This window comes from Lipophrys pholis (genome assembly GCF_963383615.2).
Source record: "Lipophrys pholis genome assembly, chromosome: 7".
In the NCBI taxonomy this organism is placed as follows: Eukaryota; Metazoa; Chordata; class Actinopteri; order Blenniiformes; family Blenniidae; genus Lipophrys; species Lipophrys pholis.
This window is the reverse complement of record NC_137638.1, coordinates 28131434-28158109: the sequence shown is the minus strand read 5'-3', so window position 1 is coordinate 28158109 and position 26676 is coordinate 28131434.

The window sequence follows — 26676 nt, the reverse complement described above, 5'->3', positions numbered from 1 at the left end:
CGTTTCTATCGTTCTCATAACGCTAATATGTAAATGTGGGATTCTTCTGTAACTATTATATGTAAAACCAGCAAGCTCAATCCTATTTTCCCATCATGTGAAATTACTCTGTAGTACTTTCATCACTCAGTTCAAATTTCATTCATGCCAAACTAGCCCAGAAAGATAGACGATTGTGTTTTCAGTTGAAAAGCTCTCCAATTGTTATTCTGTCTATAACAACCGTGTCAACGACTTCCCCCCTTCATCCTGAGTGGGCTCCAATTATCCACTGATTTTCCAGGGCACTCGAAGTCTGTCTGATAATTCCAGTCCGGTCTGCGGAGAGAGAAACCTCTTTCTGTGTATCATTTGGAGATGATCCGAGTGTCAGTCGATTCTGCAATGTCACTTTTTCTCGTGAGACAAACTCTGATACACAATCGTTTCAGGAGGCGTCTCCTAGGAGTGCCTCCTGTAGTGGGAGAAGTAGGAGTTGTTTGAAACCAAGTGGGTCTTTTTTCTTTCTTTTTGTTTTGAGACTCGTTGGTCAATGCTTGTCAGAATGTGTTGTACTGACTGTAACAAAATTTCATTGCATAATTAAATCCACCAATTATGAACCGAAGCTGGTCAACCGCACAGCAGGCCCATCAAGCTGCAGATTCCTCCACAAGCCCCGGTGGTGTGGTTGGACTTGTAGTACCATCAAATTATTTTGATTGATTTATGGTCTGTTTTTTTCTTTCTTTTTAAACTAACAACATAAGTAAAAGTATAAGTATCTGCTCTTAAGCGAGCTGCGGCCATCAGGGCCCAATAAATCGCCTCGGGCCTAATATTAACAGACAGTGTTAGTTTGAAAGGTTTAGAGACGGCACTGAATCGTTATTTATGTAAAGATACTCAGTTCTGCTGTGGTGTTTACAGTAGGGTTGCTGAAATACACACTCGTAAAACTACCACACATGGGTGAACTACTGCTGTGCATTCTGACATTTTCATTTGGCCAGCTTTGATGTAGCAAGGATCCCATTATGAAATGAGTTGGGGGGTGAAGCCGTAAACAGACTGCGACAGTGTTTTTAACCAGCGCATGGAGATAATGTTGGACTAATGATCTCACTTGCTGTTGGGGGAAAATATATGTCAGACACGGCTGGTGTTCGGGTGAACAAATTAGACTTGACTGAAGTTTTCCAACAGGGTTTGTTTCAAGAAGAAGTAAAAAAAAAAGAAAGGCAGAATTTAAGAGCAGGAAGTCATAATTGCACAGGCAAAGATTAATGAGACAGACGGGAGTCAAAAGGTCAAAACTGGGTACAAATAGAAACACTGGTACGAGTCTGAGAACCGACGGTGCACCGCTTCACCACAGGAGGTTAACAAGACACAGGCGGACAAAGTCAGACTGGCTTCAGTTCCCAGGATGACAGGGACACAACATCTGAATCAAGACATGAGTAAAGAGAAGACACTTTGTAAGACTGAGCAATTCTTACTAGTAAAACTTAAATCATTAAGTGCAGGTGAACATATCTCATTCCTCCATTGCATTTTCTACATACAGCCTCACCCAGTTTAAGATCTGATCCCTGCAGACCAAAGTCGAAGGCAGGGTGCAGACTGGAGAGATCGTCAGTGGATTACTGGACAAACACAGAAAACCGCACAACAACCACATTATTTATTTGATTGTTTTTTGTTTATTTTATCTAGGTTTTTTTATGAGGACCACAATAGAAATAAGTCTTATTTAGGACTTTTGTTGTGTCATTGTCAAGTTTTTTACATGTCATCAAAATAAATAATATATATTAGTTTGTTTTATTTTGTATGCACATGTAGAAAATCCATATAAATTCATTCATTCATTCATTGACCTATACCAGGGGTGTCAAACACATTTTAGTTCAGGGGCAACATACAACCTAATATCATATTGAGTGGGCGGAAATGGTAATATAGTGCCATAATAACCTTTAAATTTAAGCTTTAAAGTTTTTCTTTGTTTCTGGTGTAAAAAACAGTGACTATTCAAACAACTTCCATTATAAATGCGTCATTATGCAATTTCATACACTCTCACTATGGCAGCATGGGTTTGCTGCTATTCCTAGTTTGCTCGCTGCCATGGCAGCATCACTATTGTCTCAGTTCAGGTCTCTATGTTGTCTTGTGTCCGCTACTTTTAAGAGATTTGTAAAAAAACAACAACAAAAAAATGTTTCCGTAACATTTTTTATCATTTGCTTGGTGGTTTGGCAGCCGGATTGGAGCCTCTTGCAGGCCAGTCTTGGTCCACTGTCCTTATGCTTGACATCACGGACTTGAGCACACAGGAATACTGGGATAACCCCAGCATGCACATTCAGAACTAATCGGGGATCGAGCAGTCGAACCGGGAATATCGTCACTGTGAGACATGAGTGCGAACCGGGACACAACCTGTCGCTCCAACATGTTTCATTGGGGTTGCGAATGATCATTTAATGTTCTGGAAAGTGAAATATTCCCAAGTCTAGCAAGTGTATAATTTCAAAAGAAGAAAGTGTGAGTACGTACAAAACCGTCACAAACATAAATTAGACGTGGAACAAATCAAAGTAGGTGCTATATTGGAAAGTGTCAAGCTGTCAATCTTCTACAAAGTGAAATTGTACCAGCTGTGCTGTAAACACGGTGTTGATTTTAATGATCCACACTCTCTTTAGAACTCTGCCCTTCACTTCAGCGTTGCCATGTGCGCCGTCAAATGAGCTCCAGTACTGTCTTATTTGACCTCATTTACGTTGTTTGGACCATCTTGAAGTGACAGTTCATTGTTGGATAAGTTACAGCCGGGCAGAATACTGCCTGTAATTTGGCAACAGCTAAGATTAATTCCTTAATTAGGAGGAGCGTGGCTAATATTTTATTAACCTTGTCTTCAAGGCTGTTATTCTAGGAAGAAAAAAAAGGGTTTTTTGTTTGGTTCCTTTCCTCGTCCCTCTAGTCGGACGGAAAGGCTGGGTCAACTTTGTGTTCCAGTGGCCAAGACGAGGAACTCGCTTCCCCCCCCGTGTATTGCTAATGACGTGAAAATAAACACAGGAAATGGCCAGGCCCAGCTTCCTGCAATTAGGTCACACACACACACACACACACACACACACACACACACACACACACACACACACACACACACACACACACACACACACACACACACACACACACAAGCAATTTGCAATTTGTACTGCTGACAACATCATGTTGCGTATATTTACAGTAAAAGCGGCAGCTGTTACAGGATGGGATTTCAACAGAGAGGAAGGAATAGTAAGAAGGAGACGGCAATCCGATTCCAAGGCGTGTAGTCGCAAATCAAAAAGAGCAGTGACTGCATTGCATGTTGCAGAACGGGCAATAATAAGATTGAAAATGTGATGTTAATTAAAAATAATGAGCTGTGTAGGCTGACTGCATTACAAGCCAGATCAGTGAGTGATATCACAAATTCTCCCACAGTTGAGCGGAATCATTGCAGTTCATCAGCCTTCAGACAAATAAACCTTGTGTAACTGCAGCTCCAGATATCTGACAGAGAACACACAGTTCTTATCTACTGCACTTCTGAAATAAAAAAAACAACATCATAATTTATGATACGTTCTGACTTCCAACTAAAATATTCTGCTAATCCGTATTGCCTTTATATGCTGGTGCAGTTAGATCTACTATTATTAAGAATTTGATTAAAAAAACTTTCAATTCACTCATTTTGATTCACACATATCTTAAGTGATATCTTGATGCATGAGGCATCAAAAATCAGCTCCTATAGTGGAAGAATCTATACATCCCCCAATCTCTAATGACACCAAGGTTTCATCTGAACATAAACATATAATTTAGATTACACTCAGTTCGGATACACCAAAGTGGTGTTTCGTATCACGTGAAAATCCATAGTTTTTGTGTTTTCATTGCAGATAGGTTTTGTGTTTATACGGCAACGTTCAAACGCTGAAAAGGATGCAGTTCGCCTGCCAGGCCACGCGTTGGCGCTGTTGTTTGTTTTTGTAATGAAACCACACTGGCGTGCGTGCAGAGAACAATACGCTATATAAACATTAACAATGGCGAGTACTCGAACATTTGTATGAACGGACGACCAAGTAGGATTGTTATTAGTATTAGTTCTAAGTCCCGGGAGAAGATGGAGTCACGACAAGAGGAAAGAAGAAAACAGTGGTGTTGCTGTTCTGCTCACGCATGAGCAGAAGAACTCTTTACTCCAGCCATTACTGCAGCCATTACTGCAGCCATTACTCCAGCCATTACTACATTTCTGCAGCAGCTTCGGAGTTGGAGCGTTATCAAAACGTTGCATTTTCCTCAGTTTCCACGGCAATGGAGCGCAAGCATTTTTGAAAAGGTCCACCTTAGGAACAATTTTCCAAAAGTTGCATTTTCAGTGGCTCCAAGCTCTGTTGTGATTGCGGTTTTCACTTAAAAACATTGTCGTGTAAACGAGGCCAAATAGCGACTTGAACTTTCTTGTTTTCAAAACAAATTTCAAAAGGTTGTTGGTTTATTGAGCTCATGCATCATGATGCATCATGTTCACATGTTCAATAAATGCGGCAGTAAGTTGTTAATCTTTCACCTTTAAGCGTTGAAACTTTCCAAATCTTGCACTTACAAAGTAAGAATAAAAATGTGTTTCATGAGATTGTGTGAGTTTGTTGTAGGAGGAGCTGTCGGCTATTATGAATTTAAATGTTGAAATTTCTGCTTCCTTTAAAAAAAATAAAAATAAAAAAAGATTTGTTTGTTGTGACACGTTTTCCTCAATCCAACCCTATTAAGACTAATGAGAAAATAATGGTGCATGAAAAATGGCCATTTTGGATTTTTTTTTTTTAAAGGTAATAACTCAGGACACTTGTGGGACATGAATATTTAGTTCCTAAGCTTGTGTTTCCATCAGTGCTCCGAAGTGAGGAAGGCCTGAGCAGAAGTGGCTGTAGCACATGACTGACAACTGGATGTATCACTGGCTGCATGAGGTCAACGACTCGAGTGTAGAACACGATGGCATGACATGCAACGCAACGTGCGAGTGTCCTCGAGGGAACATCCGACAGTGATTGTGTCCTGTCTGTGCCGCATGAATATTAACCGATTTACCGCGTCCAGGCTCTTTTCCTCGGAGAGTTTCCGCCACGTTGGTGAGATCAGGAGGAATGCAGAGACACTGTGGATCAATTTGGATGCGCGATCCCACTGAGACGGGAATGAGCACAACACCGGGGCGGTGTTACGGTCCGTTTCGTCCGCTGTGGTGAAAGTGGAGGGCCGGAGAGAGCGTGAGACGGATCGAGTGGAAGCGCTGCAACAGCTGGCACCAGGTGCTGCTCCCACTTGGCCCTTCATCTTTAAACGGCCGCGTTTAGATTTGGCACTGTTGCTCGGACCATGACTGAGCCCATTTCCCACCAACTAACTTACCCCCCCACGCACACACACCCACACACACACACACACACACACACACACACACACACACACACACACACACACACACACACACAAAATCAACACGCAGCAGGCCGCCCAGGCCAGAATGGCGGGGGCCAAAGCAGCAGTCTGATAAGCGGTGATAGCGATTGGTCATGTCTAAAGCCAAATGGCCATGTCAGAAATTCAGAGAGAGAGAGAGAGAGAGAGAGAGAGAGAGAGAGAGAGGAGGGAAAGAAAATGGATACATCTGGATAAAACAAAGCGACAGGAGGGATTGATCTTAGAGACAGAACTGTTGCCTGAGAGAGATAATGAGCAGCAACAGAGGCTAAAATAGAAGACACAAAGAGAGAGAAGGGTGGGAGCCTACAGGGGGGTGACGGAGAGTGAGCGATAGAGTTTGGAAGGATGAGAAATAAAGTTTAGCCGTGTGAGAGAGAAAGAGAGAGAGAGAGGCTGTCAGTTTAATTGATGCTGTGACAGCCTGACCATTTATTTTAATGGCGTTGTTTTGCAGCGCTCCATCACGGCCCGACACACACCTCTTATGTTGGACAAGTTGCTGCGTTTCGTTTGGCAGAAGGGAGAGGGTGAAAGTCACAAACTGATGCGCGACTACGTGTTCGTGTACGCTATCTGCACGCCTCGCTGTCTTTGCTCTGGGAAGACAGGAATGAATGTCTTTCTGGATGTGTGTGTGTGTGTGTGTGTGTGTGTGTGTGTGTGTGTGTGTGTGTGTGTGTGTGTGTGTGTGTGTGTGTGTGTGTTTTGTGTGAAGTAGTCGGTGAGCGCATTTGTTTTAGGCGTGTGTGTGTGTGTGTGAGTGTGTGTGTGTATATCTATTGTGTGAGTGTGTGTCCTTTGTGCTACATCCTGGAGGATGGATTGTTTCCTAGTTCCTTTCCTGCTTCATCTTATTTTAACCTCTGGACACACTCTCACAGCTGTCCACTCTGCACACAAACCCACTCATACACACGCAGAAACACACACCGACAATGCTTATTCATCTCCTGTACCACACACTGACATACCACAACCTTTCTTTAGATATACACATAAACCTTGTGTGTGTGTGTGTGTGTGTGTGTGTGTGTGTGTGTGTGTGTGTGTGTGTGTGTGTGTGTGTGTGTGTGTGTGTGTGTGTGTGTGTATCTGAGGTGGGGCAGTGGACCACACAGGGACAGCAGGGTGGGGCTGGTAGTGGGGGGTTACTGTAACTGTATTATTCTAACCAGCCCATTGTGGTCTTTCCTCCATGACAGATCTGCTTACACACACACACACACACACACACACACACACACACACACACACACACACACACACACACACACACACACACACACACACACACACACACACACACACACACACACACACACACACACGGAGCCAGGTCAGCTATCCAGGGACCAACCTCCGACTGCCTCTGCCTGTTTTATTAATGGAGCACCCTGGCACTGTCGGCTCCATAATAGCTACTGTGCCCACGGATCTGTCTGTCTCAACAGACACACACACACACACACACACACACACACACACACACACACACACACACACACACACACACACACACACACACACACACACACACAAACACACACACAAACACCCACCCACACAAACACACACACACACAATGACGCCGCCACAAAAATACATAATACAAGTAGTGGAGGAAAAGAGAAATGCACATATTGAAGTGAACAATACATTAAATAAATGGTGGTTCGCATGGAGATCTTTATGTTAACACACACACACACACACACACACAGCGACTATAGTCCAGCCCTTAAACAAGTCTACACTTAAAACATTTATGACTTTTTTGGTGGGGAACACAATCTTTTTCCCCATTAGGACATGTGTCCACAGGGGTCAGTGTGCAATCAGCTGTCCCCAACAGTGCAGAGAAATACACACAATTGTGTGGCCAGGACCAGCTCATTGCAATTAGGTCACACACACACACACACACACACACACACACACACACACACACACACACACACACACACACACACACACACACACACACACACACACACACACACACACACACACACACACACACACACACACACACTTGTCATCAGAAGCTGGACCTTCAGTTTTTCACTTTTTATTGGTTTTACTAACTGTTTTGACAACTAAAGGATCAAAAGTAAGACATTCTCAACATTAAAATCGATTATAATTAATCTTTTTCTTATTAATATTAATATTATTATTATTATTATTATTATTATTATTTAAAGATAAGCAATCACATCTATTCTGCAGTAACTTGTAAGCGTATTTTAACATCTAAATTCACTGGGGTGGAACTTAAAAATCTTAAGAGTTAGGAAAGTTTTCCACAGACGGAAATGACTGGTATATAATCATTGGGCCACAATAATTTGATGCAGGGAGAAAATCTGTGTCATGGTTCACGTTTTGTCTCTTGCACTATTTTGAGATTGTGAGTATGTCTCTCGTTTCAGGCCCCTCCTCCTGTATGATTACTGTTTCCTGCCCTGTGTTTAACCTGTTACTGAGCATGTGACTGTCTTCACCTGGTGGCTTTGGTTTATATTGGGCATCTTCCATTTGTCCGTCCATCTGAGTTGACTGTGTTCCTGAGCTCCAGTGTCTCTGTTTCTCTTGTGATTAACGCTCCCAAGAACTTCTGGACTTTGGTTTTTGGACTTTTGGATTTTTGGCTCAGCCGTTAATAAAATAAAATGAGCTCCTTGGTCATCAGTGGTGGTGTCTGGTGTTTCGAGCCCCCTCCCAAGTCATAATCTAACAATGCGTCTAAAACAACGAAGCTTTGTCTGAAGCTTTTGATGTATAAAGTTCTGATGCTCCTGAGTAAGATAAAGCCAATTTGATTAAAGAAACCAATTTAAAAATAAGGAATTATTGTCTGAATGTTGACAAGACTTCACCTCAAACATACAATCACATTAAATATTCAAATTTTAGTTCATACATGGGTATGGAAACGAGACATTGCAAGACACATTTGGAGATTACCACAGCTGTTTGTCGCTTTTGAATGATTCAGTGAACAAAATGACAACTGTGTATTTTTTGATGGGGAATTCTTTTATCTGCAACAAAATCTCAGAGTTAATTGCCATTTTAAAGATGCTCAAAGCTATTAATAAGCTCCAATCGACTGCCCCTGTGGCAGTCCTCCATTAACCGCTCTGCAGCTACGATGCATCCGTCCCCAAACTGAGGGCAACAGACGATCAGCGTTCCTTAAGAGATCAAAACGGCTGAGGAGAGGAGCGAGAACGGGTAAGAGAAGGCCTCATTAAGAGTTCGCTTTCCATTAACAGCAAATTACTAACTTTCAGTGGTGTGTGTGTGTGTGTGTGTGTGTGTGTGTGTGTGTGTGTGTGTGTGTGTGTGTGTGTGTGTGTGTGTGTGTGTGTGTGTGTGTGTGTGTGTGTGTGTGTGTGTGTGTGTGTGTGTGTGTGTGTGTGTGTGTGCATGTGTGTGTGTGTGTGTGCATGTGTCTGTGAGGGTAGGTGGTTACAAAGACGCTCGGAATGGCTTTTTAATCACATCATTAAAAGGACTTTGAATTATGAATTTGTCACAATGGATGTCTATAGGCGTGGGAGCAAAATGAAAGAGTAATATTTTTTTTCATTTTTTCTTAGAAAATGAGGCCAAGGATGGGCAGAACTCTGCAGCCAGTCTGTGTGTGTGTGTGTGTGTGTGTGTGTGTGTGTGTGTGTGTGTGTGTGTGTGTGTGTGTGTGTGTGTGTGTGTGTGTGTGTGTGTGTTTGGGTGGGTTGTGTGGCGGCGGGTGACAGCATGTTAAAACTAAAGAAGGATATCAAAGAGACTTTGATCAATAAAAGCGAACGTTCAAACCGGTCGATGTTCATTAAAATGTTTCCCGGGAAATTGCTCAGGATTATAAAGTTATATTTTAGGCAGAGTCAAAATGTTTCTCTTTCCCCTCCAAAAAAAAAAAAGAGAAACGAGAAGTGTGGGAAATTACCAAATTTTGAGGCAGAAGATGAAAAATTCATTAAATAAAAAAAACAAACAAGAAAAGGGCTGCCTCCTCAAAATGAGTCATGTAACCGCTCGCTATAATTAGCACATTGCTTTTGCAAAATAATATATATTTCACATTCTCTCGTCACAACATGGGATCCAAAAACATTGTGAGCTGCAGCTCAATCAGTTTTCCATCTCCTCAGCTGGAACATGAAAATTTCATCTTGTGCAACAAAGCAGAACTCGGGAATTATTTTGAACGGGAGGTGAATCATCTTCAAAACTCAAGCAAGTCACGGCTCCTGTGTGACACAATTAAATATTCTACAACCTGAATCGTGTTGTCAGGTTGAGTTTGTAAAAAGATGCAGAATGCGACAGGTATAGGAGACGTAGGTGTCGAGGTAGAGGAGACATTTTCACTGTATTTTGCACTAGAAGATTGTAGTAATTTTCAACACCAATGGTTTGCAGCGACTTAAAGTTTGAATTCAAAGGTTATTTTGGTTCTATTTTATGGGTCCAATCCACTCAAGATGAAATTGGTCTGTTTGTGGCTCCTGGATTATTCTGGATGAAGTATTTCGATCAAATTTCAGGTAATCCTGCACAATTTAGAATCACAAAAAATGTATTTGGAATATTGCTGTGAGACAATCAGAGAAAATAACAACCTCACACAAATATGACAAAGTCTAGTTTGACTTGCTAATTATTGCAGAAATTAGAATAAAAACAACAAGTTTGTTTATAATATAAGTTCTCCTACAGGGTTATATGGGATAAGTTATAAAAAGGGCATAACATTTCCATTTATTTGTGTCTATTATGCATTAAATTATTACATTCAACTGATAACTGATGAGAAAACAATCCGTCAACAAGTTTTCCTCCAAACTCATGAAGTCAATGTTATTCAACTAAGCAGTACGGCTTTAGATGGTGAAAAGAAATCTGTTTCAAAAGTTGTGCTGATGTCAAGTGTCAGATTTTTTCGTAGTAGATTGGAGTGCCTGTTGAAAAAGCACTGGACAGTCAAGTGAAATGATAAGGTGATGGTTGTAACTGGTGACAAACCGCGGCCACATTTATATGGGTAGTAAATTGACAGAAGGACGGAGGAGATAAAGGAAAGGTGAAGGAAGATAAAGAGCAGTTGAGGATCAGAAACAGGGCGGGAAAAAACAGGATAAACATCCTTCCTTACATCTTTTTTTTTTTTTTTTCATCTGTCTCTCTCTCCCATTGCTCTCCGTGCTCTCTGTGCTCTCCGTGCACAGGACAACTCACTCTGTGGAAATCAAATGTTGATAAAAAGAAAATTGCATTAGATGAGGGCGAGGAAAACAGGAAAGATACACCCAGTGAAACCCCAACGGAGCAGTCAGGAGGGAGAGAGAGAGAGAGAGAGAAACTGTGGGAGGATGAAGAGAGATGGACAAGAAAGCGATGTGGGGAAAGAGGGGAAGATGAGCAGATGTGGTTCGATCTCAGAAACAGTTAGAGCCCAGACCAGCCAGCAGAAGAAGAAAAAACATCTGAGTAACACTCACACACATTTGCATGCACACCTTCCTTGTCAGACACAAGAAAATGACGATGCTTTCTGCAGACACACACACACACACACCCACACACACACACACACACACACACACACACACACACACACACACACACACACACACACACACACACACACACACACACACACACACACACACACACACACACACACACACACACTGTCTTGATGTGCTGACAGTATTAGGAGCTGACACAATGAGGAAGCAGTTTGGGGGAAGAAACACAAACAAATTTGGAGAGGAGAAATTGGCCCTCTTGTTGCACTGCACTACTCCTCCGCAAACACCTCAGCTCTCTCATTACACTCCATTATAGTAACCTTCCACAGACAAAAGACTTTCCTCCTGCACGGGCAATAGGAAATCAAGCAAGCACTCTATTGTCCATTGTCCCCGTCACTCCCACCGGGCTGAGAGTGGGAGGACATCGCCGGCTGAACTCATAACATGACAATGCATGAGAGGTAGAAATGGGAAAGAAGAGCTGTGGCCTAGTTGAATGGCTCCTAATGGATGGAAATCATTTTGCCAATGTCAAGTCAGTATAACGCAACAAAGCACAACACACAATTTACTGCTTATTGTAAACCTTTACACAATGGTGATATGTTTCCCGTCCATCCATTAACATTAACAGATTAACAGTGTGAAGCTCTTCGGGGACTGCTCTGTCCTCACGCTCATGTCTACAGGCAATTTGGGAAAACCTCACACTCATGTTTTTAGACTGTAGGAAAACACCGACGTACCCAAGAAAACCTTCAAACCACACACAGAAACTTCCTCCAAGTCCAGCCTCAAACCGAGGATATTCCCGCTGCGAGCTACGATTGCTCACCACTGCATCATCGCGTGGCCTTATCCGTCCGCAGCCTACCTACTTTATCCAACTTAAGCGTTGCAGAGCTGGTTGAAGACCATCAAAGTTGACGATGGTGGAAAGGAGATTGCCCGTCTCTCACACACAAATTGAAGTCACCAATCAATGTGACTTCACAAGTCTGAATTGTGTGAAGAAGCTGGAGCAGCTACAGAAAAGCAATGAGAACAGAGGAATCACCAAACATGGAGATAATTCCACTGAGAGGCTGACCAGTACGGCGGTATGCGGCGACGTGTTGATTTCAGTTACGTTAAGTTCTCATGTTTTCTTGCTTTCAGTGAATCTGCCCATGTTGAGACAGCTGCTTCCATTCTCCTTTCTTCACAAATTACAATATGCAACCATTTTTAGGAGACTGGAACTTGCACCTTGGTGTTAGTCGAGCGTGAAGGATCTGTTCATTTTCTTTACAGCACATTACCTCTGCAAGTGTAAAAGGAAAGTGAGGTGTTGAACCGTGGGATAAGTGAGATTCCTTGTGAGCCTGCGGGACTTAACGCCGGCTTCCCAGGGCTGCATCGAGCATTAAGTCCAGTAAGAAAAGAGCGTCAACGTCGGCAGGTGGACTTCCTGAATTCGCTTTAAATGTCACAAGGCAGCAGACTTGATTTACAGGAGATATAGAAAGAGGCGGAGACACCACTAAAGAAAAGCAAAACAGATGGCAGGAGGTAAAGTTATGGGTGTTTGGAAAATTCTGGCTAATATTTCCATGACTTTTATGTGATCTTCTATATATTGTCGACTATATATATTTTGCTGCCACAATCCAAGGCATACGCCAGATAGTTAAAGCATTATCACCTTATAAATTTAATGTGGCTCTCTGTGCTCCACTGTGGGTCAAATGCCTGCTGTTTGAAAATGGGGTTGATAAAAGAGAGAGAGAGAGAGAGGAGAGTTGGAGGCTGGAAATTTAATCATGGTGATGCTTTGACGCTGAGAAAAAGCGCCGTGAATTAGGTGATACCTCTCCGTAGCTCAGATTAGTGCAGGTTTAAAAATAGATTGTCTTCCATGTAATTTATCTCACTAGAATATTAACCGGATGAAAGTTTGCTTCCAGCCGTGGCGCTCCATCTACTCAGATCTCGTACCTCAGTCGAGTGCTCAGGTACTTGGGTACATCTTGTTTCTCTTAAATATTGACTACATTTAGTGAAGAGCCTTTACAAAACTTTCTGTCATATTTCAAGCAACTAAAATTGTAAGTTGAACCAGAAAGTTTTACTTTCACAAAAAACTTCTTAGAAAGCTGGATTCAGACCGTTAAAAAAATTGCTGCACCTGGAACAACTCAGACAGCAAAACGCTGCTAAAGTATGGATGATTCAAATCTGTGATAATGCATTGGTCGCAGTGAAAGACCTTTGGGATAACACACACTTTTATTATTGATATGTGAAGCAAATACAGCTGAATGTTTTTGGATGGTGAGAGAGGATACTGGAGAATTTCCCAGTAAAAACTTCAAGGAGACAGAATACACAGGAATCAGACTGACAGCGATTTAAAAAGTTTTAGACAGTTTTATTAAATTATTCTTGCAAGAACAGACAATGTCACAGTACAACCTTTGCATGATTGTGGAGGAGTTTGTCTCACTCTGAAGTCTGAGAGCACCTTCCTAACGGCTGGATTGTTTTGAGAAAGAGCCACGTGCTTCCTGCTCTGTAGACACCGAAGGTTACAAAAAGTAGCACACAGGTTACAAAAGTGCTGGCACAGATCCTTGAAACGCAGACGGCTGAATTACACATCATTCTTTATCCGATAAAAACTAAATTTCCCTAAACAGATGCGATTTTTCAATTCAGGATTTTTCAGTAGTAAAGACATATTTCTGATGTATTGTGTCGCTCAAGAATAGTATATTCATTGTACAGTAGTATTAACAAACACAAAACATTTATTATCGAATTGACATGATCAAACCAGCCTTGAGATGCTGAAATTATGTCTGCAATTGTATTCAGTCAAGGTCAATCTTCAACCTACTCATGCTCTACAAAGCAGACAAAGAGATATTGTGTGTTTCAAACGGTGTAAAGAATCAACACGCACAAAAGGTTCTGGTTTCACCTGAAAACATGTCAAATCACCCGAAAACTGTAAGTAGAAGTCCACAACACCACTAGGAATTCCTCCTTTGCATACCAACACCAGCAATAAACACATATATTCTGTATTCAGTCGTATTAGACGTCTTTGGCCTGTGCTGCATTCAGACCTCCGCTTAACCTGATCAATGTTCCTGGGATCATGTGCCATGGTTCAGGATACATAGAAAGAAAAATGGATAATGATGAAGTCACTCAAATTGGCTTGTAAAGTAAAAAAAAACTAAACAAAAGAAAGGAACAGAAGTGACTGCAATGGTTGAAGAGTTGGTGGTTATTTTTCTTTTTCTTAATCTCTTCACCATATTGTAACTGAGGCTAAAGGTGGCAGAAAAATAAAGTTCAGAAATTTCAAACAGATTTTTCTTCCAAAAAAACTAAACTACGGAGGATTTAATTATTTTTCTTGCAAAGAGGAGCACGGAAACTTGTTGAGAGCTTGTCTATGTTTATTTCTTTCAACTGACTATAGACCTAGTGTTGTTTTTGTTTATCTATTTCCCCATAGTTTTGCTGTTTTCCTTGTGCAGTACAAAGATGGCTAACAAATACCAAACAAATTAATTCTACGTGCAAACTTGGTGTCATTTTGTAGCTGCTTTCACTTTTAACGGTTGTAACAAGAGCTCTAAAACCTCATTTCACTTCATATCTCTGTTAATCTCAATGGCCTTCTAAGTCCTCTTCTCTCTGCAACTCGCACTTATGCACACCACCAGATTGACTGCAAGATAATAGTTTGGAAGTTAAAATTCAAAATACGCACATAATTCACTTCTGATACATTATTAGACGCGTGTCATGACTACAAAGGCCTCTTCACCACCCTGATAGGTAGTTTATTTGAGCGGGCGCAGATGATGGGGCTGCAGTAGATAAGCAAAGAGGAGGTTAAGAACAAAAGCAACTCACCATTTTCTGATGACAGAGCGTTTTAGTGGTGAAAGTGCCTGGCGAGAGAGAGTGGTTATGAAAGCAGCGCTAAAAGCTTCAATTTCGCCGCGTATTACAGAGATTACTGCATCTCGCTCCAATCCTCTCTGAAGACAAAGTCAAACTGCTTCAACCATTGTCACATTTATTTATTTATTTTTCATATTGTTGTGGCTTTTTGCCGACATATGGACCCGCTGCTACACGGCAGTCCGTCTCCCTGTTGAGAAACAGAGCAGGGAGTGTGCAGTAGATGTATAGACCAATCTGTAGACGTCTTTTCTCTTTCAAATTGACACTTTCTCTATCAGTTGTGAAAGAAATAAGCTTTCAGTCAGGATCAATGACACTGAGATGACAGGGCTTTATTTTCACTGATATTACCCACTGAAGTGTGGCTGAAGAAAAATCTAGGCTGTTTATGTTCTTATATGGTATGTTCATCTCTCTCTCTCTCTCTCTCTCGCTCTCTCTCTCTCTCTCTCTCTCTCTCTCTCTCTACACACATATATATATATATATATATATATATATATATATATATATATATATATATATATATATATATATATATATATATATATAAATATAAGGAGAGATTGGGAGAGAGTGGGTTTGGAGATTTGAAGAGTGGGGGATGGGGGTCATTAGCAGCGAGGAAATTGAGAACCTTGAGATGAAGTTACAAGTAACTTGAGAGCACTGGGTGAGAGTGCCAAACAGAGAGAAAGAAGATAGTAGGATGAAAAACAAAAAGTCGGGAGTGGGAGGGCATGCGGGTGATGTCGGTCGATCTTATACGCGAGGGCAGAACGGCGAGAGAGGAAACGGCCGAAGTAAGAAGAACAAAAAGAAGAAACTTAAGTTGTGCTAAATTTAATGGACGAGGGAGCATCAAAGAAAGTGAGAAAAACTGAGCGCAGGAAAAAAAACAAAAAAAACTGAAGTGGAGAGAAAGTAGAGGAGCACAACAGATGGCCAGGAGCCAGATGAACGAGTCATAACTCAGCTTCATTAGCAAGCATGTCTCTTGACCTATCGACATCCACATCGCACCAAGTAATCCTCGCACATCGATCCGCTGACCTCCGCAGCGGCAGGATTGTTACTGCTCCTCATTGTCTGAGCTGCGATACATCCTAAAGCTCTCCCATGCTGCCTCCCAGCCAGCCACAGCCACATTCTACCCCGTCTTTAACATTAATATTGAACTTCCACAAACGAGTGCAAAGGTCAGATTTGTTTATGCATTCAACAGGACGGCAGCGCTCATGAATTCAACTTGGCAGCCAAATGCCAATTCAGTAAACCTGAAGGTTTAGGATCAAGTTGTGCCGTGTCGAAAGTGGAATATATGTGTTAATATTGTATAGTGTTAAAGTAGTCACACGAAGCGGTGCAAATAGTAAAATATCCTGCAGCCCCCCACCCAAAAAAGCCGCAACCCATACACTACCACCACCACCTCTCAAAACGTTGTAAAAAATATACCCAGACCTGGAATCCAGTCAAGTAAATTATCCATCTATCTTCTACATCGATGTTCGGGTAGGGAACTAGAGCTGGTCTTGCTTTACTGTGAAAGAAAGGCGGATGTTCATCAGTAAAGCGCAGGACAAACACTGAAAGACAGACACTCACAGACAATATACTGTAGTACCACCAATCAACTTAACTAGACACACAAGTCCACGAGTGGTGGGAAAACACTGCAGTACCTTAAGTAAGCCCATGTACTCACTGGGAAATATTTCAAAAATCAATTAATTTTGAAAAATAGTCTTCTGGGTGTGAGGTTATTTAGATAGTATAATATGAATTTCTGTTACTTGACTGTATATCTATATATATAAAATCTACTCCATAAGCTGGAAATACACGTGCACAATGACTGAAGGTTAGATAGTCTTCCTGTTTGTGTGAGCAGTTCTCACGGACGACTCCATCTCAACTCAACAGCTTCAATATTATGATAATTCTGTTTAAATGCAATATATGTCATCTACCAATCACGTGGTAGTGATATTACATATTTCATCCTGTAGACACATTAAAGACAAGCCGCTGAAGTCCAAACAGAGCAGAGGTTTGACGAGGACAGGGGATTGAGAGGCGCCTGAGCATGACATAGTTTTTGGTGTTACAAAGCTTAGTCAAGGATTTTGCCATATAGGAAAAAAAAATATGCCATAAGCAGCAGTTCACTTTTCAAAGATGTCTCCTTGATGTTGCAAGAGTGGCTTGAAAAATATCAATAACTGGGCTATTATCAAAACACAACCTTCCCATAATGATCATATAGAAGTCCCGTCTTTGGTTGATCACATCCTTGGCTTCTTTACGCTCATCAGCACTACTTGTGTGTTATTGCAGACTATTTGTGTTCATTGTTACCATCTTCTGACGTTTACTTCCAGCATGGTAACAAACCATGTCACAAAGCTTGAGTCATGTCAAACCATTTTTTCAAACACAACGAGATCACAAGAACACTAAACCCAGTTCAGCCGGTTGTTTAATGTGTCAAAGAAAAGAAACTGCATTATCAGTGTGGAGTCAACCACATCAGCTTTGCCACGCGTTTTTCCAATATGGTTCAGAATTTCTGAGGACCACTGCCAGCTCCACGTTTAACCCATGCTAAAAATAATACTGACTTAAGAGAATCCAACCCTGTACTAGTAACATATACTTATTGTTGAAGCCAGTGAGTGTATTTGCAAGTTTTATGGGAACAAATTATTTGTGTTTAAAGGTGCTGTGCAGACAAATTAGAGTTTTTTCCTCTAAAAATAAGCAACTGAAGGTGGAAACAGACTTGGAGAGAGCAGTAAACTGGGATGAAAGCTGTAAAGCTGAGGGTCATAAAACAGAAACACAAACTGAACAAAGCTAAAACAGTCCATAAACCCACGGAGGTCTGCTGAGTTTGGTGCTTCTTCGTAGCTATGGCTGAATTATTTCACTGTAAAAATACCAATGGCGTATTGCAAATATTGAAATATTAACTTGTCTACCAGTAGCTTTTATTTGAAATAATGAAAGTAGGAACATAACATTCTGACATTTCATAATGTTTGTTTGACGATTTCTTTAAGGTTGTGTAGAGTAATTTCCTTCATATGATAGATGGATTATCTGTAATGACAGACACTCTTCAATTCCATCTCATAAGCCAACTGTCATGTTTCTGTATATCTCCATGAGAGAGAAGATTAACTGTCACCAATGAATGTCAACACAACCTCGCTGGTTCAATTAAAAGACAGTTTCATGAAGAGGAACATCACTTTTTATTGTCATCTTCCACATGAAAGCTTCTAATCTATGAAGAATAAAAAGGTTATTTACACGAGAACTGTTTTGTTTTTGTCAGATTTTCAGGAGAAGTAGGCTATTATTAATGGAAAAGATCAGACGACATGGTGTGCACATGGAGAGGGGTCTCCCATCCGTCTTCTCATACTGTAGGTATAACTTCCAGGAGCACTTTCTTATTTATGTTGTAGACGGTTCCTGGCGAGGAACATACAGATTCAATCTGGCACAAAGGTTCTTGTCTACAACTGAGTGGGAGGATTGTCTCGCTTCTGAATCAATGACCAATTCAATTTCATGCACCATGCTGACATTTAACCAACAGAGCCAGAAAGGTTAATGGAATTCCATATGTACGCACAGATGGCCTGTACAGTGGCTGATTGTATCGCGATGCTACTTAGCAGAAAAGCCAAACGAAAGGGAGAAAATCCTCCTTTAACTAATCCCTATATCAGCACATTTTCACACAAGGCCCACTGAATCAGAGTGCATTAGATTAGCTCCTTTGTCTGTCTGTCTGACACCTACCGTCTCACCAACTACAGTGTCTGAGTTTCAAATCTCTTTCTCTCTGACTGTCATTTTTCTTCCAACTTTCTTTGCCGACCCTGTGTGTCTTCTGCTTTTTCCTCCTTCCCTGTGTCTTTGTTTTCTGTATCTGCAGCCAATCCATCTTCCTTGCCGACTTTCTGTTCGTCTGTCTGCTGGAGTATCGTCCTGTCCTTGTATTCAATCTGTCTGTCTGCCACCTCAGCGCCTTTCCTATCTGTCATGTCTGCGCAGCAGCACAGGAAGCCATAACACCCACCCCATCATGATCTAATCACTTTGGCAACCTCCTCCTCCATCTTCTTGATCTCTGCTCCTGCCTTAAGTCCTTTCTTGGAGTATGAACTCTCAATAAAGTACTGTATCTCTGATCTTATAGTTACACCTCACGCAGTTTCACGTCCAGCATCGGAGAAACGGCTGAAATCTATACAAAGGAGAAAAAGAAATGGAAGCAGATTTCTGCCAAACCCCTGTAGTGGTACTGATGAGAACAGCGTGGATCCCCGGTCCTGGGTCCTGTAATGCGGCTGGACAGCTTTTACAAAAACACAATTACCGAAAACACGAGGGAGGGATGCAGGGATGCCCACCCTGTTGCTCTCATCCAACTGGCTGCCCGCAGAATGGACTGGACACCGGCAATAGAGTGTGAAACACACAAGCACGGCTGCTTGAGCATCAGTGTCGGTTAAAGATGGAGAAAGTGTACTTCAGGAAAATACTTCATGTGGCAAAGGGTGGAAAAGGAAACAAATCAGCGCGGGCATTCAGAGGGGAGAACGGCATGAAGCTGAGGATGTAGAGCAGAAAACCCAGGGGATGCACTACATGCAGGAGGCGATTCGGAGCCTTCAATCTGATTTATAGGGTAAAAGTGAAGACCTGCCGGTTGATGAAAACACTACAAACAGAAACAAGACAGCTGAATAAAATCTTTTGTCAAATCTAATTTGGTTTGGAGTGTTTGAGGAAGACATTTTGCAGCAGTGAAACAGTGGAAGCATGTGAATGATAAGTCACCTCGCTGTAAATAATCATCTTCATCTGGCAAGTGCTTCTATGACTGGCAGGCTGCAATATGTTTATTCTATGAAACTGCTATTTCAACGTATTTCAGTACAAATAACCGAACTTGTACCTATTATTTACAGCTCTCAGATGATTTCTGTAACTATGAGTGAAACACAAATAAATATTGCAAACTCACAATCAATGTTATGTCTTATAAATAGACATATCTTAATGAAAATAGTCAACTATTGTTACTTTGCCTGCAACCTATCGATGAATGTAAATATTGGAATTTATTTTTAATAACTGAACAGGAAGTGCACATATGAGTCAAAGGTAACGGCAGCTTTTGTGTCCCTCCAGGTAAATTTTTTATTGGCTTCCATCGGAAACATAAACAGACAAATAAACATGAATGAAAAACATACGAATGTGAGAACATAACAAAGGTCCTAACGTGTGATTGTTCTATAGGTGCCACCTCTGGCTGGTAACATGATGTGAAGACCCTCCTCAGGTTGCAGGTTTGATTCCCCATCTACCCTGTCCACACGTCGAGGTGTCCTTGAGCAAGACACTGAACCCCAAACCCCAAAGCACTTTTCCATTGGTGTGTGAGTGAGTGCAGCTTTGTTTATTGTAACCAGGTAGCATTAGCAGCTTTTAGCAGCTTTTAGCGATAGACACCAGGGGGGGGGGGGTTATCATTTATCCACTGAGACACTCAGTTGAGACAGTAAAGTCTCCACATACAATGTGAAAGTCAATTACTAATCTTGAATCAAATGCCAGACTTCCTAATACATCCTATCCAAAGTCTTAATGTTAATTTGATCTATTTAGAAGAAGAAATCACATTATTTTGCAGATTTGATGATGTGATTACCCCATTAAATTTTGTCTTGAACTCTCTCATTTGCCTGCTGGCTCTGACATGGTTTCCCACTCAGGTGACCTTTTTATTTCACTAATGCACTTCCTGTCTCACTTTTCGTTAAATGATAGTTAAAAAAAATAAAAAATCAAAAACAGCCAATATCCTCAGATGAAGTGAATTTCAAGGAAAGCTTAAACATCTGGCTTGGCCAATTTTGGAGAAGCCTCAGAGATTGATGGCCAGCCTACTTCTACTCTGTAAGAATCTGCTTTCACTCATTTCTACCCAGCTCTCAGATTTAATTCCATACATTACAGACATTGAGACAGTATTGAAAGAACAGGCACTTGGGTATACATTGACTCACATAGGTCCTGCCAAATGTAGTGTTTTGAATAGACTGAGGATCAATGCACACTCCATTAAACATATTGTTCTGTTGCTCTAATGAAGTGAGCCGTCTTTGGATGGTTGATTAATGTAATAAATATTTCTAAAGCATCAGAATGAAACGGCAATATGCCGTTCACATGGAACAACTGTTTTTGATTTCAACAAATTCATAGATTCTTAGATGTATATTATAGATTATTTTATTATACAGCTAGTTTATGTCAGATTTGTTCATGAACATTGATGTAAATAAAATATTAACAATTATTGAATTTCTGCACAGCAACATGCCAAACACAGACGTGAACCTGATGAAAACAATGAGGGTTGATCAATGAAAAGTAAACTCCCAACCTAGTTATTTGCCAAGCTGTCGGTGTTGCATCAATCTGAGAACGAAGGGTTTTATTACGAGCACGTATTTGCACTGTGTTGTTATGCCAGCAAATTTATGAATGGATTTTTTAACAACCGTTGCTTCTTTGCATTTAATCTTTGAGACAGCGTACAGGACACTATGTGTGTTTTGTCTAAATTTATGACATCCTTACAAAGATGAGATAAGCGTGGTTGTGGTGAGTCTTATCTCAGATAGCAGCTTGTGGTGCTTCTCTTTGTTAAATGCCACTTTGAGTTATACTCTTTACCCCACATATTGTCCTGCAACTTGCCTTTCTCTTTCAGCTGCTTTTAAACATTTCATCCACTGTTGATTTGTCAATAAAGATAGCAGTCGTTTTTGGGGGTTTTCCATACGCTGCATTTTCAGTCATTCACTGCATGCAGGGCTAATTTACCGTCTGTCTCAGATACTTGTAAAATAGGAGATAAGAAATACAATGTCACGGTAGAAGGAGAAAGGAAAAAAATGCAAATAGAGGTCAAAAAAACAATAAAACAAAAACTGTGAGTGAAAACTTACAAAAGATGGGTTGTTTGAAAAAAAAAGATGCATAACAGAACAAAGAACAATTAAATATCGGAATTTCAGAAAAAGCAGGCGGAGCTGCACACAGAAGGATTAAAACGAAACCAGGAACACCTGGAACAATCAGTAGCGGGGCTTGTGAACATGAGGAAGGTGCACAATGCCACATGAACACACTGGGAGAATGAAAGTAGTGACACCAGGTGATCCGACAGAAATTGAATGGGAAAGTACTAAAGAGACCAGCAGGAGAGAGTTTCACACGGACATTTCAATACACCCATTCTCAATATGAAACAGGTGACACAAGGGAATTGACAAGACCTGAGGCAAGAGCACCAGAAAACTACAAACCACACCAGGAACGATATGGGAATCAGACACATAAAACACACAACAACACAAAAGATTTAAAAACAATCTTAAAAACCAATACAGTGTACAGATTTCATTCTGGACGCACCAAATACAGGTAGAATTTCTTGCGAGGCGACTGGATAGCAGATGTGCACGGACAGGTTTTTAACTGTTAACACAGCTAAATAAGCAAACACCTTGCCAAACGTGGACACCGGAAAGGTTTCCTTGTCAAATTCCCAGCCAAGCTGACATTAAAGCAGCCAAAATACTTACAGTTTCAATGTCTGTTTTCCCGGTTTCCATCATCTTGTTGGTTTGTATGTAAGTATTTTTACCAACTTTTTGCAAAAAATATTAACACAAATTGCATGAAAACTTTAGGGATGATTTGTCATCGTCCAAGGACCAATTGATTAGATTTTGGGATCGACCAACTCTTGGAGAGGTAAGATATTTCCTCCGTTGTGTATACACTGTGGTGAGCGACCGGTCAGGGCTGCAGCAAGGAAGATGCCATTAGCCGCCTGCTAGCACACCGCTACCTCCACTACGGAGCTCGCAGCTAATATCTCGGTTCAGCAAGTATCCAGGAACACCAGTGTGAGCGCATTGACTTAGCTAGTGGTTTATCTGTGAGTCCTCGCTCAGTATTTTGCTCAGTGGTGTTGCTACCTGACAGCCTAGGTAGCATTGATATGAGCTAATGGCTAACATGCTTGCAATGCTAACTCGGTAGAAAAGAAGAAATGTGGCGTTGGCAAAGGTCTGCCTGAAGAGGGGATGCCTGTCTTCAGGAGACACTTGCATTTTAGGGTGTCCCTACATGAGAGTTTTCACTGTATTTGATTGTGAGATAAAACTACATGTGAGCGTCTGCACTCGAGAAGCACTTTACCAAAGTCGACAGGGTTGAGATCTTCAATTTCCTTGGCGTTGATGTCTCAGATGACCTCCACTGGACTCCAAACATGAAGAAGACCCAGCAGAGACTATTTCCTTTAACGTAAGACAGCCTTCTTCATTTCCTTCTGATTAATTAATTACTTAATTTATCAGAATATAAAAAGAAGTTCCTTTTCCAGGGTAAACTATGACTCTCATTTTTATTCAAAAACAGGAACAATGCATTCAGTCATCAGAAAAGCTGCTCATTTTGAGAGGGACATACGTTTGCTACTGGAAAACTCCAGATGTGTGGCATATCCAGAAGACATGAATCATGTAAGCTGATATGAAGGTCACTGACTCATCCTAGAAGAGACAACAAAGCAGCTGAAGAGAAAAAAAGTTCAAGAAGAAAAGATGAAGAAAGAAAGAAAGAAAGAAAGAAAGAAAGAAAGAAAGCAAAGCAAAGCAACAACCCAGAGATGGGGGAGGACGGAGGTTGGATGGCCTTTCTCTTTCAGGAGGAGCTTTTCTGTTTATACTATACTCCATCTGTATCATGTTACAGTTTGGTGCCTGTGTCAATGGGAGAGCGGGAGCGGAGGCCCAACAGGGAATACCAGGTCACAAAAGATTTACCTCACCCCTGTCCAGAAACCAGTTTTTCATTCAAGAACAATGCTGGCAGTAGAAAAAGAAATGGAGAAAGATAGGCAGGACCAGGCTGGGAGATGGAGGGGGGCTGGGTGGTGGATTGATGACACAGTGAGCAGGGATACAGAGAGGAGAAGAAAGGGAAAAGACTTCCACAGATCGACGAGCAGGCTTGAGTGGGGCGAGGCGGAGGGGAGTCTCGTGGCTGGTGTCGGCTTCAAAGTGTTTCAAAATTGAAAAAGGGAAGTGAGAGCAGGATGGAATGAGAAGGAGAGAGACTCAAGGAAGAAGGGGAGGAAAAAAGGGAGAGACAAAGACGAGAGGGAATAAGGCGAGGATCCCCAAGGAGGAGTTCTGTATATGAATGTGAAATTGGAAAGAGAGTGGCAGGTCACTGCTCAGCACTGCGGCTAATGCTATCCTGCTATGAGAGTGATCTTTCTCTCCTCCTCCTCCTCCTCCTCCACCCTGTTCGGAGCTGTGCAGATGGTGCAGTGTTCGCCCGCAGATATTAAGAAACCCAGGAGACTGGGAGCATGAGACTGTGCTTCATTCTCCTCTACCCTTACAGTCACTCGGCAGTGCGCTTGTATTCACCAGAGAGCCATGCATGCGCGCTGCACGTGTCGCCCAAATTGCTTTGAGGACGAGTCCCATGATCTCTCCTGATTCAGGTGCGAAAATGAACATATGCCGGTGGAGACGTACTCCAGCACAAATGCCGTGCGTGCACAGATATATTCTCGCTTTCTCCTCCACACAAGCATGCACACAGGCGCTGGGGTCTCGTGCCTCTGCTGGTAACGTGCAATTATGTGGCTATGATGTCATTGATTTTGTGCGTTGGTTAGAAGCTGGGCGATGCAGTGCGATTAGAGAACGCTGGAAAGTGCCTCCCTGTGTGGAATACTAATATGCTCATTTGCCAAGAGTGGCTAAAAGAAAAATGTTTTTCCATGCAACACCCCCCCCCCCCCCCCCCCCCCTTTAATGTTTACCTCCACAGAGTTGAGACTGATGGGAAGACTGGCCGACTGAGCGATTGACAGTCTGACTCAGCCTTGACGGATCTGTCGGATCCTGGCCGGATGACAGGCCGGTGGGCCGGCCCCGGGGCCCCGAGTGGACGGAGGGAAGAAGGAGAAAATAAACAACAGGGGGAAGGTATGGAGTGATATGCCTGTCTGTCTGTGGAAGGCAATGATGGGTTTCATTCGAAATAAGATATCCACTATTCAGGGGGAGAAAAAAAAGTGACAGCTACTCCCACAAAATGATTGATAGGGTGAAAGCTAAGCAAATAATTGGATTTTCTAAAGGGTGGCAGGTAAACAAAAGTCCCAGCATGTCACACTCTTTACATGAGTGCATGACCTGTATGTCATAAACAACAAAAACATACCACAAATGTAAATACTGCTTTCTTTTGTGAGCGCAGCTCGAAAAACCTAAATAATTTAAACAATTTTATTTGTACTGACAAATAAAAAGGCTATATGAAGTCCTCATAATTAATCATGACACTCGCGATTAAGCTTGCACTCTAATTTTGGCAATTTAGACATGGAAAGTAACACCCTTATGTATGAAGGAGAAATAAAACACAATTCAACAAAGACTGCAGAAGCTTGAGTAATGCACTCATGTTGAAACCTTTTCAGTATGGGAAGATATTTTCTGTCAGCAACAACCTCAAAATAGTGGAACTTACACTTCATAAGACGCACCATCCATTACTTTATCAAGACTTCTTGTAAGGGTACATCCACACGATGAAAAAATGATCTTTGTTCTCCCTGGCCTTCTCCCAAAAAACTTCCGTCCACACCTCACTATGAACACGGCTCAACACGAGGCTTCAGGGCATGCAGTACACATGCCAGGCCTTTAGGGGCGCTGTCACTCACCAAACACAACAAAAACGCAGAAGAAGACAGACCACATAGAAAATTAGAAGTAGACTTCTGCACATAAACACATAAACCACTATATAAAACTCTAGTTTTATAGGTCTATGGCCCCGCTCCTCCTGCTTCTTGCTTCTGCAGCTCGACCGGAGCTTGTAGTCCCTGATTGTTGTGGTTATTAGGGGACATTGCGGACCGCAGTGGGGGGAAGAGGGGGGCGGTAACGTCATCTTTTTTCCACAGTATATCGTCTTTGCCGACTTTGACCAGAGGTTTTAGAATTTACTCACTCTGGGACCCGTGTTTAAAAAACCCTGTCTTCGGGCTCCTAAACATCGCCTCATGTGGATGATAGGCCAGAAACAGCTCGTTTAGGTTAACCGGTTTCCTGGTGGGGACGGCCCCTGAATATAATATTACTTTTTGGAACAGCTCACCCAGGGGTCCTCGGCTCCGGAGCCACATGTGGCTCTTTGGCCCCCCTATAGTGCCTCCCTGAACCTTTCACAAAGTTATTCCTAAATAAACATTTTATCTTGTTTGTTTTTATTTCCGTACACAAAAGTCATTTTCAGAATGATTTTAGCTTTTGGTAGTAAATGCTGGGGGAGAATGCCGCTAATAGAGCTTTAAAGCACCTAAAATGACTAGGATTTTTTACTGAATAAAGCTTAAAAATGGTGGAAAAACACAGAACTACTTAAAAAATAGCCAAAGAGTGGAAACTCTATAATCAGAAATCAAAAACATCGGATAATGTAA